The sequence below is a fragment of the Camelus dromedarius genome, chromosome 8 (assembly GCF_036321535.1).
Source record: "Camelus dromedarius isolate mCamDro1 chromosome 8, mCamDro1.pat, whole genome shotgun sequence".
Classification (NCBI taxonomy): Eukaryota; Metazoa; Chordata; class Mammalia; order Artiodactyla; family Camelidae; genus Camelus; species Camelus dromedarius.
Window position 1 is genome coordinate 522,849 of NC_087443.1, and position 14,407 is coordinate 537,255.

Sequence of the window (14,407 nt, forward strand, 5' to 3'; positions counted from 1 at the left end):
CTACATTGTTTCTTTAGTATCCTGAAATTAAACTATACATAAAAAGTATCTGGGGTATCTTGTCTGCTCCAAGTATGAAATACCTAAAAATAATCTCTAATAGAGTAAATATTCTGGAGGTCAGATGCAAAAGCATAACTATCACAGTCGGTGGAGGTCTGTGTGTGCAGTGTGTGTGAGCAATGTGTTTTTTCATGTTTCATTCAATCATAACTTCCCCAAATATAATAAAAGATTTGGGTCATGAATTACAATTAAGTATAATCTTATCATGTATCTCTTAGGTGAATTACATACAAAAGATTAAACTCTAATAGTCAATTTAAAAAGAAAATTGCAGTCAGTCACGACTTCTTTTTCCAGCTCCCTACTTGTCATATTTCATTACCTCATTTGTCCTTTAAAGTCATCTTGTGAATTAGGTAAAACAGAAATTCTTCTTCTCATCTGCAGATGATTGAAACTGAGGCCTAGAAATTCAGGGGACTAGTCAGGTCCCTTAATGTTGGAGCTGGAACTAAAATTAAGATCTCTGCCACTGAGTATAATTCCTTTCAATGACACCATAAACATCCCATGTCAATTACCCTAGGATACTCCTGTAGGTGGAAGTGTATCAGATACCCTGCTAGGTAAAACTACAATAAAACTGAACTGTTCCAAAACATTAAACTAAGTCAAAATTTCAGGCTTACATTGCCAGTTTTATATGATGTTAAAGAACCAAAAGACAGTGAATTTTCCAGGGACTTTTCTTATTCTGTTAAAAGAGAGGTACAATTCTATACCTCTAAGTTCTTCCTATACAGACATACATGTATTACCATATTAATATGCACATACATACATAATGGATACATCTAAACCTACTCTTTCATTTTGCAATTGGTTGGTACCCAGACTGGTCTAGCCATATTTTGTAACAGCAACACAAACACGTTTTCATTATAAGTGCATATTCCATGAAATTCTCAACATACAACCACATAAATGGTATTGAAGAGAGAACACCTACTAGTGAGGAGCCGTAATGGTGCACGTCATGACGGGAGCGGGCACAGGTCAACCAGCCCACAGGCCACCGAGCAACTGGTCAGTGCAATGAGTGTCATCAGGTTCAGATCTAAACAGACACAGAGATGACGGTCAGTCAACAAACATCATTTCATAGCATCTGCACGAGAGTATCTTTCCAACCTGCAGCATTACAAAAAAAAAGTCAGAGAACCAATCCAATGGAAACGCTTTTATTTACACGCCTCTGTTTTCTATATACTGAGCAGTATAGCCACAGAAACATCTGTGTAGTCAGTAAAGAAGTAATAAATTTAGTGGTTATTGATTATGTAGTCATTAAAAAGTAAAAATGTAGTAGTAAACTGGTATCATGTTACTGGAAGGCTAGTCATTTATCAATAAAAAACTAAAAAAAAAAATTTAACATACTCTGATGTAATTTTTTTTGGGGGGTGCTATGTGCTGAGCATTACAGCATTAAATTTCATTTAGTCTTGACAACAAAACTGTGATGTAGGTAATCTCTCACTTTACAACATTTAAGGCTCAGAGCAGAACTGACCCAGAGTCCTGCTCTACCGTCTGCACACATGGACGTGTGTCCGTGTCAGGTGGGGTGTGCAGAGTGCACACCTCTTCATATGCTTACTTGTGCTCCATGTGACTTGAAACAGGAACAACAGATGTCAAGAGGATTATATAAAGACGTATTTCTGTCTCACCTGTAGTTCCCTAGAAGACAAGCATGGTATTCTCCTCACCCTTGCTTGTGAATATATAAAGTGAGATCTTGTTTTGGGATACAGTACCTGGCACATACAAATATTTGCTGAGTAAATAAATGAATAAACAGCCAAAACAAAAGTAGGATTGGGCATATACTTTTTGTCTCAATTCACACTTTGTTTTGTCAATCCTTTTATTTACTGGCCAAAGTTATCTTCCTGCTTGCAACACAATCTCAAGAGGAAAAAGTAGAAAGAATAATCTAAAAATCATGTAAATGAAGTTCAAATATATTCAATCAAAGAATTACAAACTGGTCAGTAGTCAGTTTAACTTAGTTCAATTGAAGAGGACCCTGGAGAAGAGCAAAAGGTAAAATAACACATTTTCCAGACAGAGCAGAGATGAATAAAATCCATTTTCACTACTACATCAGATATAAGCAGGCTAACAAAACCTAAACACCTTTCCTAAGGCCAGATCCCCAGGGGGAAGGATCCACCAACAGAGGAGAAAATTGAAATGCAAAGACTCCAGGTAGAAATGGCTCCATCACAAGGAATCAGGAAATGCTGCTCCGGGCTGGGGAGGCTGCAGAGAAGCAGCCAGATGGAGACCCTGATGTGCCCCAGGGAAGAAAGGGCCTCACACCCTGCCTGGGTGGGGCAGGGGCTGGCAAACTGTGGCCCTCTGCTTGGGCAGCCTGCAAGCTAAGAATGGCTCTTACACTTCTGTTTGTCTGTCTGTTTGTTTTTGACATTTCATCAACTTTAATGCTGTCTCCTTCGGTAATACGAACATGACACTAGGAGAGTTTCCTCGAATCTGCACAATTACTCACTACTCAGTGAGCTTCTCCCCTGGTTTTTAGACAAGTAGTCTTTGGAATGTCCTGTCACCATCCCAGTTCTGCACTTGGTGGATTTTCCTTTTTCTCACTTGTAGATTCTACCTGAGACTTTGACACTGCATCTTCAGCAGGTGGTGCTGGAGTCACTGGACTTGTCTGTTTCAGGCGGAAGCAGTTGGGTTTATTTATTTATTTCTGTAATGGAGGGACTGAGGGTTGAACCCAGGACCTCATGCATGCTAAGCATGGGCTCTACCACTGAGTGACACTCTCCCTCCTCGGTTTTCACAATTTTAAATCACTGGAAAAAGTCAAAAGAATCATATAAGTGTAAATTACTTAAAAGTTCAAATTTCAGAGTCTATAAAGTTTTACTGGAATACAGCCACAGCCATTCATTTCTGGCTGCTGTCCTGCTACAAGCGTAGAGTTGAGAGGTTGTGAAAGAAACAGTATGACTTGCAAAGTCTAAAATATATTTATTATGTGACCCTTTACAGAAATCATTGGCTGATTTCTTGTCTGGAGAACTGTTAGTTCTCAATTTGGAGGGAATGATATTAGAGAGGGGGGTGCTTTAGGGCAGACTGGAAGCAGGCAGTGGGAATCCACTTCCCTACACAGACCCAGGGACAATGTAATGAGTACAGCAGGGCTTGTTCTGGGGGCAGTGGGACTTTCCCCTGGAGGAAGCACCAGAAGGATTTAGCAACACTCCGCTTGGCACAGGCTGGGCCAGCGAAGATGGACAAAGACAGCTGGCCACCAGGGTAAGTGTCATTTTTCAATATGGCAGGATGAAATCCTCATGAAGGAAATCTCCAGGTCTGATTCCCTCCCCGTATGTGCCTGCCACCAGAATGACAGGTAACTTAGGTGACCAGCTTTCTTGATAAAGACCTGAAAAAGAAGATTATACGAGCAAACAGAGAAACCCCAAGCAGGTTTAAAAGATACTCCTTCTAGCCTATATAAGGGCACCAGTGGGTCAGGCTGCACCTAAGGATGGCTAAACGGGTTACGAAGCAGAACAAAACAAAGCGCGAAGATTATATAAAAAAGAATCTGCTACATAACACAAGGAAACCATAGATGAAGAGGAAGTATTTGTGCTTGAAAGATACCAAAGAAAGTTAAAGTAAGTTTTATAGAACATCTGCTTTGTGCTTTTGATAAAGTTTGAATAAACACAATAAAATCCCAAAGATTTCTCTTCAGAGAAGTTAATTAAACCCAAATAAATGAAAAGACACTTAAGTGGTTTCCCATTTAGATATGAATTGCATTTTGGTGAAGAGGAGAGGGGTTCTGATCTCAAAGACTGGGTCTGAACATCAGCTGCACCATTTTCTTGCTGTATGACCTTGGGCAAGTTCCTTTATATTCAAAGTCTCATTCCCATCACCTCTTAAATGGGGTTATTCTGAGTGCTGTGGGGCAAAATGTGCATTTTGTCCCTGTCACATGGAAGGTACAGGGCACTTACCAGGTTCCTGTGCTCTGTCAGGTCTGGCCCTGCTCACTCTCTCACTGTCTTGTTCCAACACTAACCGTCCACCACATCACTGCAGCTACAGGACGAGGGTGGCCAGACACACAGGGGCCTTCGGCCCTGTCACACCAGACCCTGTATCTTGCTTTCTCGGAATGCACTGCGTCTTTTAACTTTCGGCCCTTCTTCATGTAACTGCTAAGTTGGCATTCACTTCAAAAATTTTTTTAATTCAGAACTGGATTCTGTAGCCATCTTTAATCCACTAGGCAGAAATATATGCCCATAACATTTTATCCATAAATCTATTTTTATGATTCATACTGTCATTATTTATTTACATATGTCTTTTCCAGGAGACCATATCTTAGTGACATGCATGATATATCAAGATGACCAACTATGGTCTTCTTGGGAAGACACATGTAAACAAGCACACACACTCCACACACACTTCTGCCCTTTCACTGGCCTAGATTTTGACCAAATCTTTTGACGCCTTTTGAATGTCAGAGAGCACCACCCTTGTGTCAGTTGCATCCTGGAGTCAGTGACTTCAGAAATGCTCAGTGTACAACAGGCTCTGTTATTTTTGAATGAATAACTAAAGAACAAAAAAGAAGAATGATGGAAAGATAAACTTGGCGAGAATTTGATATACAAAAAATTAACACTTAGCACACTGTTGGTGATACTGACCACTTAATTACTCTGGCAATCCATTTGGAAATATACACAAAATAGTATCTCTTCATTTTATGCACCTCGTTACATCATCTTTAGAAGTAATTACCAACAACAGTCTTCCCTTCCCCCACATCTTAAACATCTACCGTGTGCCAGACAGTGGTAGGTACAGCCTACAAGCCAGCTATTATTACTCTTATTTTTTTCCAGAGGAGAATACTGAATGGAATTTTTTCTTGACTAACATCATGCAGATAGTAGAGACCCAAGTGTATAAAATTCTAAAGTCTAGGTGTTTCCACATAACAAACTAAGCTTGGTCTCTACTTTGTAAAAAAGATGTTAACAGGACACTTACTGTGTAAAAAGTTGATGAACAGTAGTCATTATTACTATTATTAATATCATAACTGAACAAAAGGGAACCAGTTCAATTCTATGGCATGTTATATTGTTAAATTTGTATTATGCATCGTTACTATAGTAAGTATGAACATTATGCTAATACAGGAAAAGGTATACATAAATGCAGAATACAAAATGTTACACATAGGCTCATTAAAATTACAGGCAAATTCATGTAAGGTAGATTAGCAAAACTTAGAAGGTAGTGTGATAAGTATATTAAGACTGTGTGATTGTAGGAAACATACTTGAAATTCATCAATTTATTTGAGAAAGTGCAAATTTCACTGAATTCAAACTTGTTCAAAAAAAACCAGGTAATGTATATACATTTCTAAAAGTAGTGGTAACATCCTAGACCTTTTCCACATTTGAAATCTCATTTTTTCTCTCAGCAAAATAATATATCACTGTTGTTTCAGTAAGAGCTGTTTGTTGGTACATTTATTTATTTTGCTATAGGGAATGGAAACATTCAGAGGCAGATTTAAAAAACAAGAATTATTGAAGTGTCCTTTGAAATGGAGTCATTTAAATCAGTTACTCTACTTAAAATAGATTTAACCTTAATGTTTCCCAATTAGCATAAGCAATCAACATACAATGCTAACACTGATACACAAAGGTTTTATATATATCATACACACATACACATACACACACGAGAGAGAGAGCTACTTTAGCAGAACCTCAAAAATAGTGTCAAAAGTTACTGGCCAACAAAGGGTGAAAATGTTTGACAAGAGCCATGGTTGAGACGCAAAGATGTGTTGATTTGTGTTCTGGCAGCTGTCTGAGAGCAACTCTGCCAGAGGACAGCCAGCTCACAGCTCATCTTAGTTCCAGACTCCTCTGAAGGCAGTTCTAACCAGGTTCACTCACTCACAAGCAACTAATGTTCTTTTATTCTCATGTATTATGACAGAACAAAGGCACAAAAATTTTTTGAAAGAATTCTGCTTGATCAAAAGCATCTTCTTTCAAAGAAGGTGCAGGAAAGTGACCTTGATTGTACAGCTACGAAACCTAGTTAGCAGGAGATCCAAAGCATCTCCTTCTGTGGGAATGGGTGGCTTTTCTCCATACAATGGTTACGCCCAGCGTTTCACGCCTGACACATTCACGGTCTGAGTAAACTAATGGTTAGACCCCAGGCAAAAAGTGATATTCTGAATGAAAATACACATTTTAGCTAGGTTTTCCATAACTGGAAGGGTTATTTGAAGAGCATTTTTTCTTTCTTTGCCAAGACTCTAAAGTTATTTTTCACTAGTCTTAACCCTTTTTAGTAACTGTATTTGATAGCCACAGTGGTAAAGTAGGAAATAATAAATCAAAAAGAATCAGTCTTGGTGAAAAAGGATCAGGAAGAAGCAAAGCAGGAGGTATATTTCTAAGCTTGCTTTATGTTGCTATCAGGGAGATTCTACGTGCGTTTATATTTGAACTGAGGCAACTGTCATTTCATGTTTACATTTATTGGCTATTAGAGCTTAAAGAATAGTTGACTGGAGATTAACTGCTATGTTTATTCTTTGTTTGCTCTTATAATGTTCCAATTACTCTTTTCTCTTAATTTTAACTAAGGAAAGTTAAATTAACTAGACATAGTCAGTGGATTTTTTCATATGTAGTTTACAAAACAGACACAGTGGCCTCTAATTCTATTTAAATTTAAAATCTAACGCCAATAGTATCTAATTGGGATGAAACAACATTGGACAAGCTGTGGATAAAGTGCTCTCATGAGTCAGAGCTGTCTGATGGAGTGGCGTGAGGAAGATGAGCTAATGCAGAGAGAAGGTCTAAAGTTAGGACAAAGCCAACAATGAGAAAGTGGGAAGCAGTTCCTATGGGCATCTCCTGAAAAATAAAAAAGAGGACAAAAAATCTTCAGTCTCTCATCATGCTTTATAATTGCACTGAAGATGAGAACTGTGTAAATTACAGTGGAGATACTGGGAAAATCCTCCCCACACGGCACAAGCCCATTTTAGCCATTACACGCTCCTGCTTTTATCTTCCTGTTTGCTCCTCCTGCTGCTTCTCCCCTGCCTCGCTGCCCTTGCTTCTCCCTGTCCTTTCTTAGCAGGAGTAAAATCATCATCAGTGTTACTCATGTGCCTACCCGTGTGCACAACACTGTGATGAGTGCCTTACGTGCGTATCTGTTTTCTTTTCACAATCTCCCAAAATTGCTATCATCACCTGCATTTTATAAAAGCTGCAATTCTTATCAAAGGAATTTCACAGCCAAATAGCAGTGGGTGAGCAAATGGAGCAATCAAATCTCATTCTATCTCATTCTTTTATTAATAAAAGAAAGATTCCTGGGAGTAAAACTCTGCATAAATACAGAATTTAGTGGAACATCACAGACCCTGAGCATCCAAGGAGTCAGGATGTGAGCTGGGGTGGTGGAATCTGGGAGCCGAATTAAGTCACCCTTCAAAACACAATTCCATATCAGAGAGCTACTGAACTAAACATTCTCAAATGACAGCAGCAGGTAAAGTTAGGGAACAAACAAAATTAATTTCTGAACCTTAATGTTAAACAGACCCATTATTAGTGTCAATGCACCAGGTTAACTTCTGGATGCTAGAAATAAAGAAAGGTAATTGTTACTAGACCAAAAGATACCTAAAGTGGCAGAGTACTAAAGGGGTACTTAACCAAAATGTAACAAAATTAGCAATCTATGACTACCTCAGCCATCTGAAATATGCTAGGGGTACCAGAGATGGAACCCAAGTAAAGCAAACTTAAAAGTCACCCCTGAAGCCTAATAAACGAAAGAAAACAAAAGAAAGAAAAGCAAGCTGAATTATTATCTTAAGACCTGACAGGAGCCACTATAGGAATTCTGAAGCTTTCTACCAGAATACATCAACAGAGGCAAGATATGCATTTAGACTGAGATTGAAATGGCTCCCTTACAACTTCCAAGCTGTCTGCTAGAATGCATAATTACTTCCAAGTATTTGAGAAGCCAGGACACTCTTGATTCCAAAACCTGAAAAAGCCTTGGTTTCCTGGAAGCACAGGAGGAAGGAGGGCAGCCAAAAGAACACGGAAAATATCAAGGTTGGGGTTTCCTCTTTTCACATTACCAGCCTAGACTTTTAGATGGTTGTCTTCATGAGTGTCTTTAGACACTTTCCTAGTTTTGTCTTGAAGGGAAATGATTTATGACTTGGAAGTCACAGTTACCTCAAGTGGGTATTTTCAAAAAGATGACGGCTTCCTAGTATCTTGCGTATACAGATGCCTCACGTGAGTTTTGGAGTCAAAATATTTACAAATTTAACAAATGCTGTTTCGTCTTCGGAAGTGACAGCACTTCCGTTAATGTCAGAGCAGAGTTGAAGACAAATGCTGCAAGCATTCCTCGGTGCTAATGTTTCAGCTCCTCTTGACTAAGGAAGGAAGACTTCAGTAAACACTTGGGGCGACAGGATACTGCACTCTTAGGGCAGAAAGAGGACAACCTCAGAGCTCAAAACAGCAGCAAGTCTTGCTTTGGTATTCAGTACTTCAGTGCATCACTTCATGCTGCTGTCTCTACGCCAGGCCCCTCTCTGACTTCCCCATTTAAGCAAGGAAAATATCATTCAAAATGCAAATAAAAGAAGGGCCTTTCCACTTACATATTAGAGGAAGTAGGTTTTAGGCTATAAATTGATACCAAGCAGATTATTAAGAAACAAAAAGCGAGCAATGATCCTAAAGCACAGGGCCTCATAAAGGCTTCGGACAGGAAGTCCCCCACCACACATGCACATGCACAAGCACAGATTGCTCTTAAGCTGAGCATTCATACAGTGAGGCCAACCACAAGATTATAGACCTCCTGGCAGTTATCTGCTGAATTCCATTAGCATCCAACATCCTGATGGATATTAGAATACCGGCTGCCAGCCCCACCAGTGACCGCTGGGGCCAGTTAGTGGGATGCACTCTTTACAGAGCTGCCCCTCTCCCTCAGTCACAGCTTGTAAGTATTCATTCTGAAGCTACATTCTGCATCTCAACAGAGACTGTCTGCCACAGAAAAAGAGTGGCTTTAGCCAAGAGAATTCTGGTAACCGAGTCCCCCAGCTGGAACCAGGAATAAATTATTGAGATAGAATGGTGGGTGACTCAAGCCATGTTGTCCTCTGCACATTTTGGGAATTGGAAAACCAAAGCCAAGGTTAGAATTCAGGTAACGGATCCAATCAAAGCAAACTTAAAACCATGAGGGAAGTCATATAAACCCAACGTTATTCCTGCCTCCTGGGCCTGAAACGCAGAACAAGAGACTTCAGATGCCTGCTGGACTTGGGAACAGCAATGCACAGATGGAACCTAAAGCATGCTTTTTCACACATGCAGCAACTTGTGGCTTGAAAAAGTGTACGTTGTTCACCTGCTCACATTAAGATCCCTCATCTTCCTCAGCCTCACCAGCAATTCCAGGCGAGGCTGCATCTCTCTGGTTCAAGGTCAAGCTGCAAAGGTACCCAAAGGCCCAGATGAAGGCCTCTTTCACAGCCCTGGCTTTTACCCAGGCCTAAACAAGGGTCCTGCCCTCAGTAGTCACTGACTTCCGTGACGCTGATGCCTTGATTCTAGGCAACAAGTCTCAGAAGTATCAACAGCAGGTCCAGGCCAGGAATCTGCTGAGACTGCCAAACAAGAAAACCCATGCAGGTGGGGAGGGTATAGCGCAAGTGGTAGAGCACGTGCTTAATGTATATGAGGTCCTGAGTTCAATTCCCAGTACCGCCTCCAAAAATAAACAAACCTAACTACTCCCCCACCAAAATAAAGTAATAATACAAAGATAAATAAGACATAAAACTCTTTTTAAAAATGTAGGGATAGGAAAAAAATCTTCCCAATAGGATAGGTTTCCTAGGCCCAAGCACAAGCCAAGGGCAACATAAGAAGCCTGAAAATTTTGTTGACAAATAGTATGAAAGTGTTCTCACAAGGTAAATGCCATACTCAGTGTGTGAGCCTGGGGTTCTAGAAACACAGGGCTCAAGGAAAAAAAGAAATGAAACGGACTTAAAATACACTAGATACGAAAGAAAGGCCCCTCAAGCAAGACCTGGTGACTGGGGCTCCACCGAAAGCTCTCAACTTGGTAACCCGGCAGCGTCTGACGAACTTCCCACTTTGGAGCGAGGACACAGATGCACGGAGAGCTTTTCCTCCCAGATACGCTGAATGACATGTAGTGTAGTGCATTTTTTTCTTTCAAGAAACAAATGGGTTAAAATTTGATTTTTTTAAAAACATCCACAGTGCTTTTAGGCCCTATTTACAGTAAGATACCGACTTGCCAACGTAGCCGGCTCCTACACTCACCGTCCGGCTCCACCACGCGCTTCCGCGGTCCTCCTCCGCCCACGCTCCAGGCACGGACCGCGCGCCCAGACTCGGAGCCGCTGGCGGCCTCGGCGCGGGCACGCGGGGGGCCCGCCGGGGGCTCTCACCGGGGCGCGCTCGGCGATTACGGACTCGCACGCAGCCCCCTCCAAGTTTCGCGCGCCCGTCACCCTGACGCTCAGCACGGGCCTGACACCCGGCTTTGCGGATCGTTTCCCCCTGAGATCCCCGGCACTCTTCATCGCTGAAACGTGAGGCGTCGGCCCTCCACGCGGGGACTCGGCGGGCCGCGTCAGCGCCGCGCGGCTGTGCCAGGGCGCCTCCCCAGTGCCGCTGCTCCTCCGCTCGTTCTGGAACCTTCCCCCACACACCGGTCCCCAGCCTCCGGCTCGCCTGTTTCCTTCGGCTGCCACTACATGGATCTTAAGTGTGTTTATGTTGTTGAGTCTGAAGCTTCCAAACACAGTCGCGTCCCAGCCAGACGCCCGTCAGCAGTCAGCAGCGGGCAGCCACAGCGCCCTCCCCTCTGACGCACGACCCAGAGGAAACGTGCGCACGTCAGGGACCCAGGTGAAGTCACTGAGGCGCGTTATTTCAGGGAACTGGGCAGCAGGCGGCGACGACGACAACTCGCCTCAGCTCTGGAGCCTTCCGCCGCTTTCCACGGAGGCCAGCGCCTCCAGACCACTCCCAGCAGCCCCTGCGCAGGCAGACGCGGGCTCGCGCAGGCGCACAGGAGGCCGGCGTGCTGCCCATGCGCACGCGCTGCGCACTCGGCCGGGCAGCGCCCGGATGTTTCGCCTGCGGTCGAGGTGCGGGCAGGCTCCGGAAACGGCGCCCGACGTGACCCGAGGCCGTGAGCCGTGCTCGAGGCCTCCAGGCCCACGAGGTCTACCTGGCGGCTGCAGCCGCACCTGGATGATGTCTTCTTGTGGCTCTTTGGTTTCAAATAGCAGCTCCCCCTCCACAGCCCAAGACCTGGCCAAGATCACACGGCATTTTACCGTCACGGCTCTCAGCTCACGTCTCATCCGGAGGAGCCCCCCCCCCCGCCTTCCCTGCTGGCTCCTGGGCAAGTGGAGGAGCGCGGGAGGGATCCGGCCCGGGCGGGGCCCATCCGAGGTCCCCTCCCGTTCCGGGCAGGCCCTGAGTTCCCTGAGCGCCGGGCGTCCTCTTCGTGTGCTGGACCCAGCGAAGTGTGGGTGTGGACTCATCATCTGGCTGGGGGGGGGGGGGGGGGGGAGCGACACCCAGGTAACTCCACTGTAAAAGTATCTTTTTTCTCATTTGCAGTTCATGTGAATTGTTGTTTTACATTGAAGCATAGCTGATTTAGAATGCTTTGTCGGTTTCAGGTGTATAGCACAGTGATTAAGCTACACACACACACACACACACACACACACACACACATACATACACATATTCCTTTTCATATTCGCTTCCATTATAGGTTGCTGTAACATACTGAATATAGTTCCCTGTGCTGTACAGTAGAACCTTGCTGTTTATCTATTTTACGTACAGTACTTTGTATCTGCTAATCCCAAATTCCCAGTTTATCCCTTCCCACCCCTTTCCCCTTTGGTAACCATAGGGTTTGTTTTGTTTTAATTAGAAAACCTATTTTTGCTCCTTCATACATCTCACTGTTCAGGAGACAATCTTACATACATGCATGAAATAATGTGCTGTCCCACGCTCTGCTTAAAGGGCACATTTTCTCCCAAGTTTTAATCTGTCTATCCTTCCCTCAACAAATATTTGTTGCTGAATTAATTCCACTACAGAGGTTCTGATAAAAGTAACGATCATTTGGTGAAAGAAAATTGCAAAAGTAGCCAAAGCTGCAAATGCTAATGATTCACCTAAAATGTAAGCTGCTTGAGGGCAGAAAGTCTCCTGCTGGGGCATCTCCAGTATGAGCAAGGCGCCTGAAGGTAGTGGGTATTCTCCCATGGGTGAGTATTCTTATAGACAGAATATCTTACCTCTTTACTCAAGCTCAGCAGCTACTGACAGGGGTACCACATCCTTCTGTTAATGACAGTCTTACTACAATCACAGATTGTTGTTTTTATTAGTCTCTCTCATTTACTGAGGTTCTCCCATGAACTAGGTAAAATGCTGGTTGTTCCAAATTGGGACTGTATCATTTAATCCTTATTACAACCTTGAAAATATATATTAGCCTCATTTTACAGATTAGGAAGCTGGTGATTCAAACTTAGGCTGAATTTTGCCAAATTGCATTCACTTTCCACCATACAATAATTTCTTTATCTTATGAGAATGTTCCTGAAATCGGAAATAATCCGTGGAGGTGAGAGGTGGCAGCTAATTCTGGCATCATTATGGAGTTATACAATAGTAATCTAGTTAACGTTATTTAAGGTTTTAATCAAGGGGGCATTTTGCAAAAATAAATCTTTTTTTTTTCATGTAACTAATAGAGTGAAAATCAGTTAAAAGACATAAATATTATTTTAGCTGAATCTGCTTCAATCCTTTTTGTTCTCATTTCTTTAGAGGTGATTCTGCATAAATTTAGAGAAAAGATTATATTAAACTTCACCAGGCAATCCTTTCTCTTAATTACGTTTTTTTCCCACCAGGATATTCCTGATTACTTCCATACATAACCTCCCAGTTTTCATTACACTTTGATTTTTTTTTCAGGATTTTATTGTTAAACTTTATCAAGTAGAATGGAACTCCTACATATCTTGTAAAAAAATTAATTTTAGAAGCCCGTTCTAGAGACATTCTTTTCTACAAGACAAAATAAACAGTAGACATAAATTCCCTTAGAATTAACCACGTGCATGATACCTTGAAACACTTAATTCATAAAAAAATCTGTTTTAAGTCAAGTCACAGAAAATGCTTCTGACATTTTGACACCCGACATGATCAAACTGCATGATTTATACTTAACTCCTAAACATAATCATCAGCTCTCATTAAACCAATTTTTAAAGTTTCTGATGAGATGTTCTCATGATCCTCTAACATTTTAAAATGTAATTTTCCTGTCCACTTTAAACTTACAGGGATGTATTCAATGATTTAATAAAACTAGGAAAAAACATAATTTCCCTCATCTAAATTCATCATCTCTATCAAATATGTTGTTATTTCCTTGTCTTTGTTCCCAAAGCTTTTAAAAAATAGTGGCCCGTTACAACAATGAAAAACGCAGTCTTACAGGAGTCCTATTTATTCTTTCATTATCACTATCAAACACATTCACATAGTGAGCCTCGTCAGAGGAAGTCTTACTCCTTCAGGAGTATTCTCAGCAATGGAATGAGAAAAATCTTGATATAACTTGATGAAATGAACACATGAGAAATAACTCAATGTAGAAGTCACACACATAAAAATTTACATACATTTAGTGACAGGGGCTATTGAAGAAAATGAGATGATGTGTATGTCAAACTGAGTTGATCAAGAAAAGCTGCCCACCTTCCATGTCCTTGAACTTGGACTAGAGGAGAGCAGAGAAACACAAGGGCAGCCTGTGCTGTCCCTGGGGGACAGGTTTTTGTTAGTGATGGCAAGTAACTAGTGCCGAGAACGAGACTGCCTGCACTGGAGAAGGAGGGCTGGTAAACTGGAGCAAAGGGGGAGAATGTGCTACTTTACGCTATCTTCGAAATGGCAAAAACAGAAAAGACAAAAAAAAAAAAAAAAACTCTCAATTTCAGTTGCTATTTTCTATATTTTAAGATAAAAGATGAAGAAAATTAATACATAATTATGTGAGTTTATTTAGAAATATTTATTTTTTGTTTTGGGGGAGGTAATTAGGTTTTTTTATTTAATGGAGGGATTGGGGATTGAAC

General features: G+C 41.8%; 1 protein-coding gene across 5 annotated transcripts in view; it reads right to left on the bottom strand.

The window, feature by feature from the left end:
• CHRM3 (cholinergic receptor muscarinic 3) overlaps nt 1–14,407 on the bottom strand; it is a 461,018-nt gene that overhangs the window by 332,941 nt on the left and 113,670 nt on the right. For 4 of the 5 annotated variants that reach the window (XR_010381798.1, XM_031460789.2, XM_031460790.2 and 1 more), the window contains exon 2: nt 1,016–1,123. The gene's annotated coding sequence lies outside the window, so the exon portion shown is untranslated. Of the gene's footprint in view, nt 1–1,015; nt 1,124–10,535; nt 10,640–14,407 lie in introns of those variants that run through there. The other variant, XM_064487813.1, reaches the window with a different exon arrangement.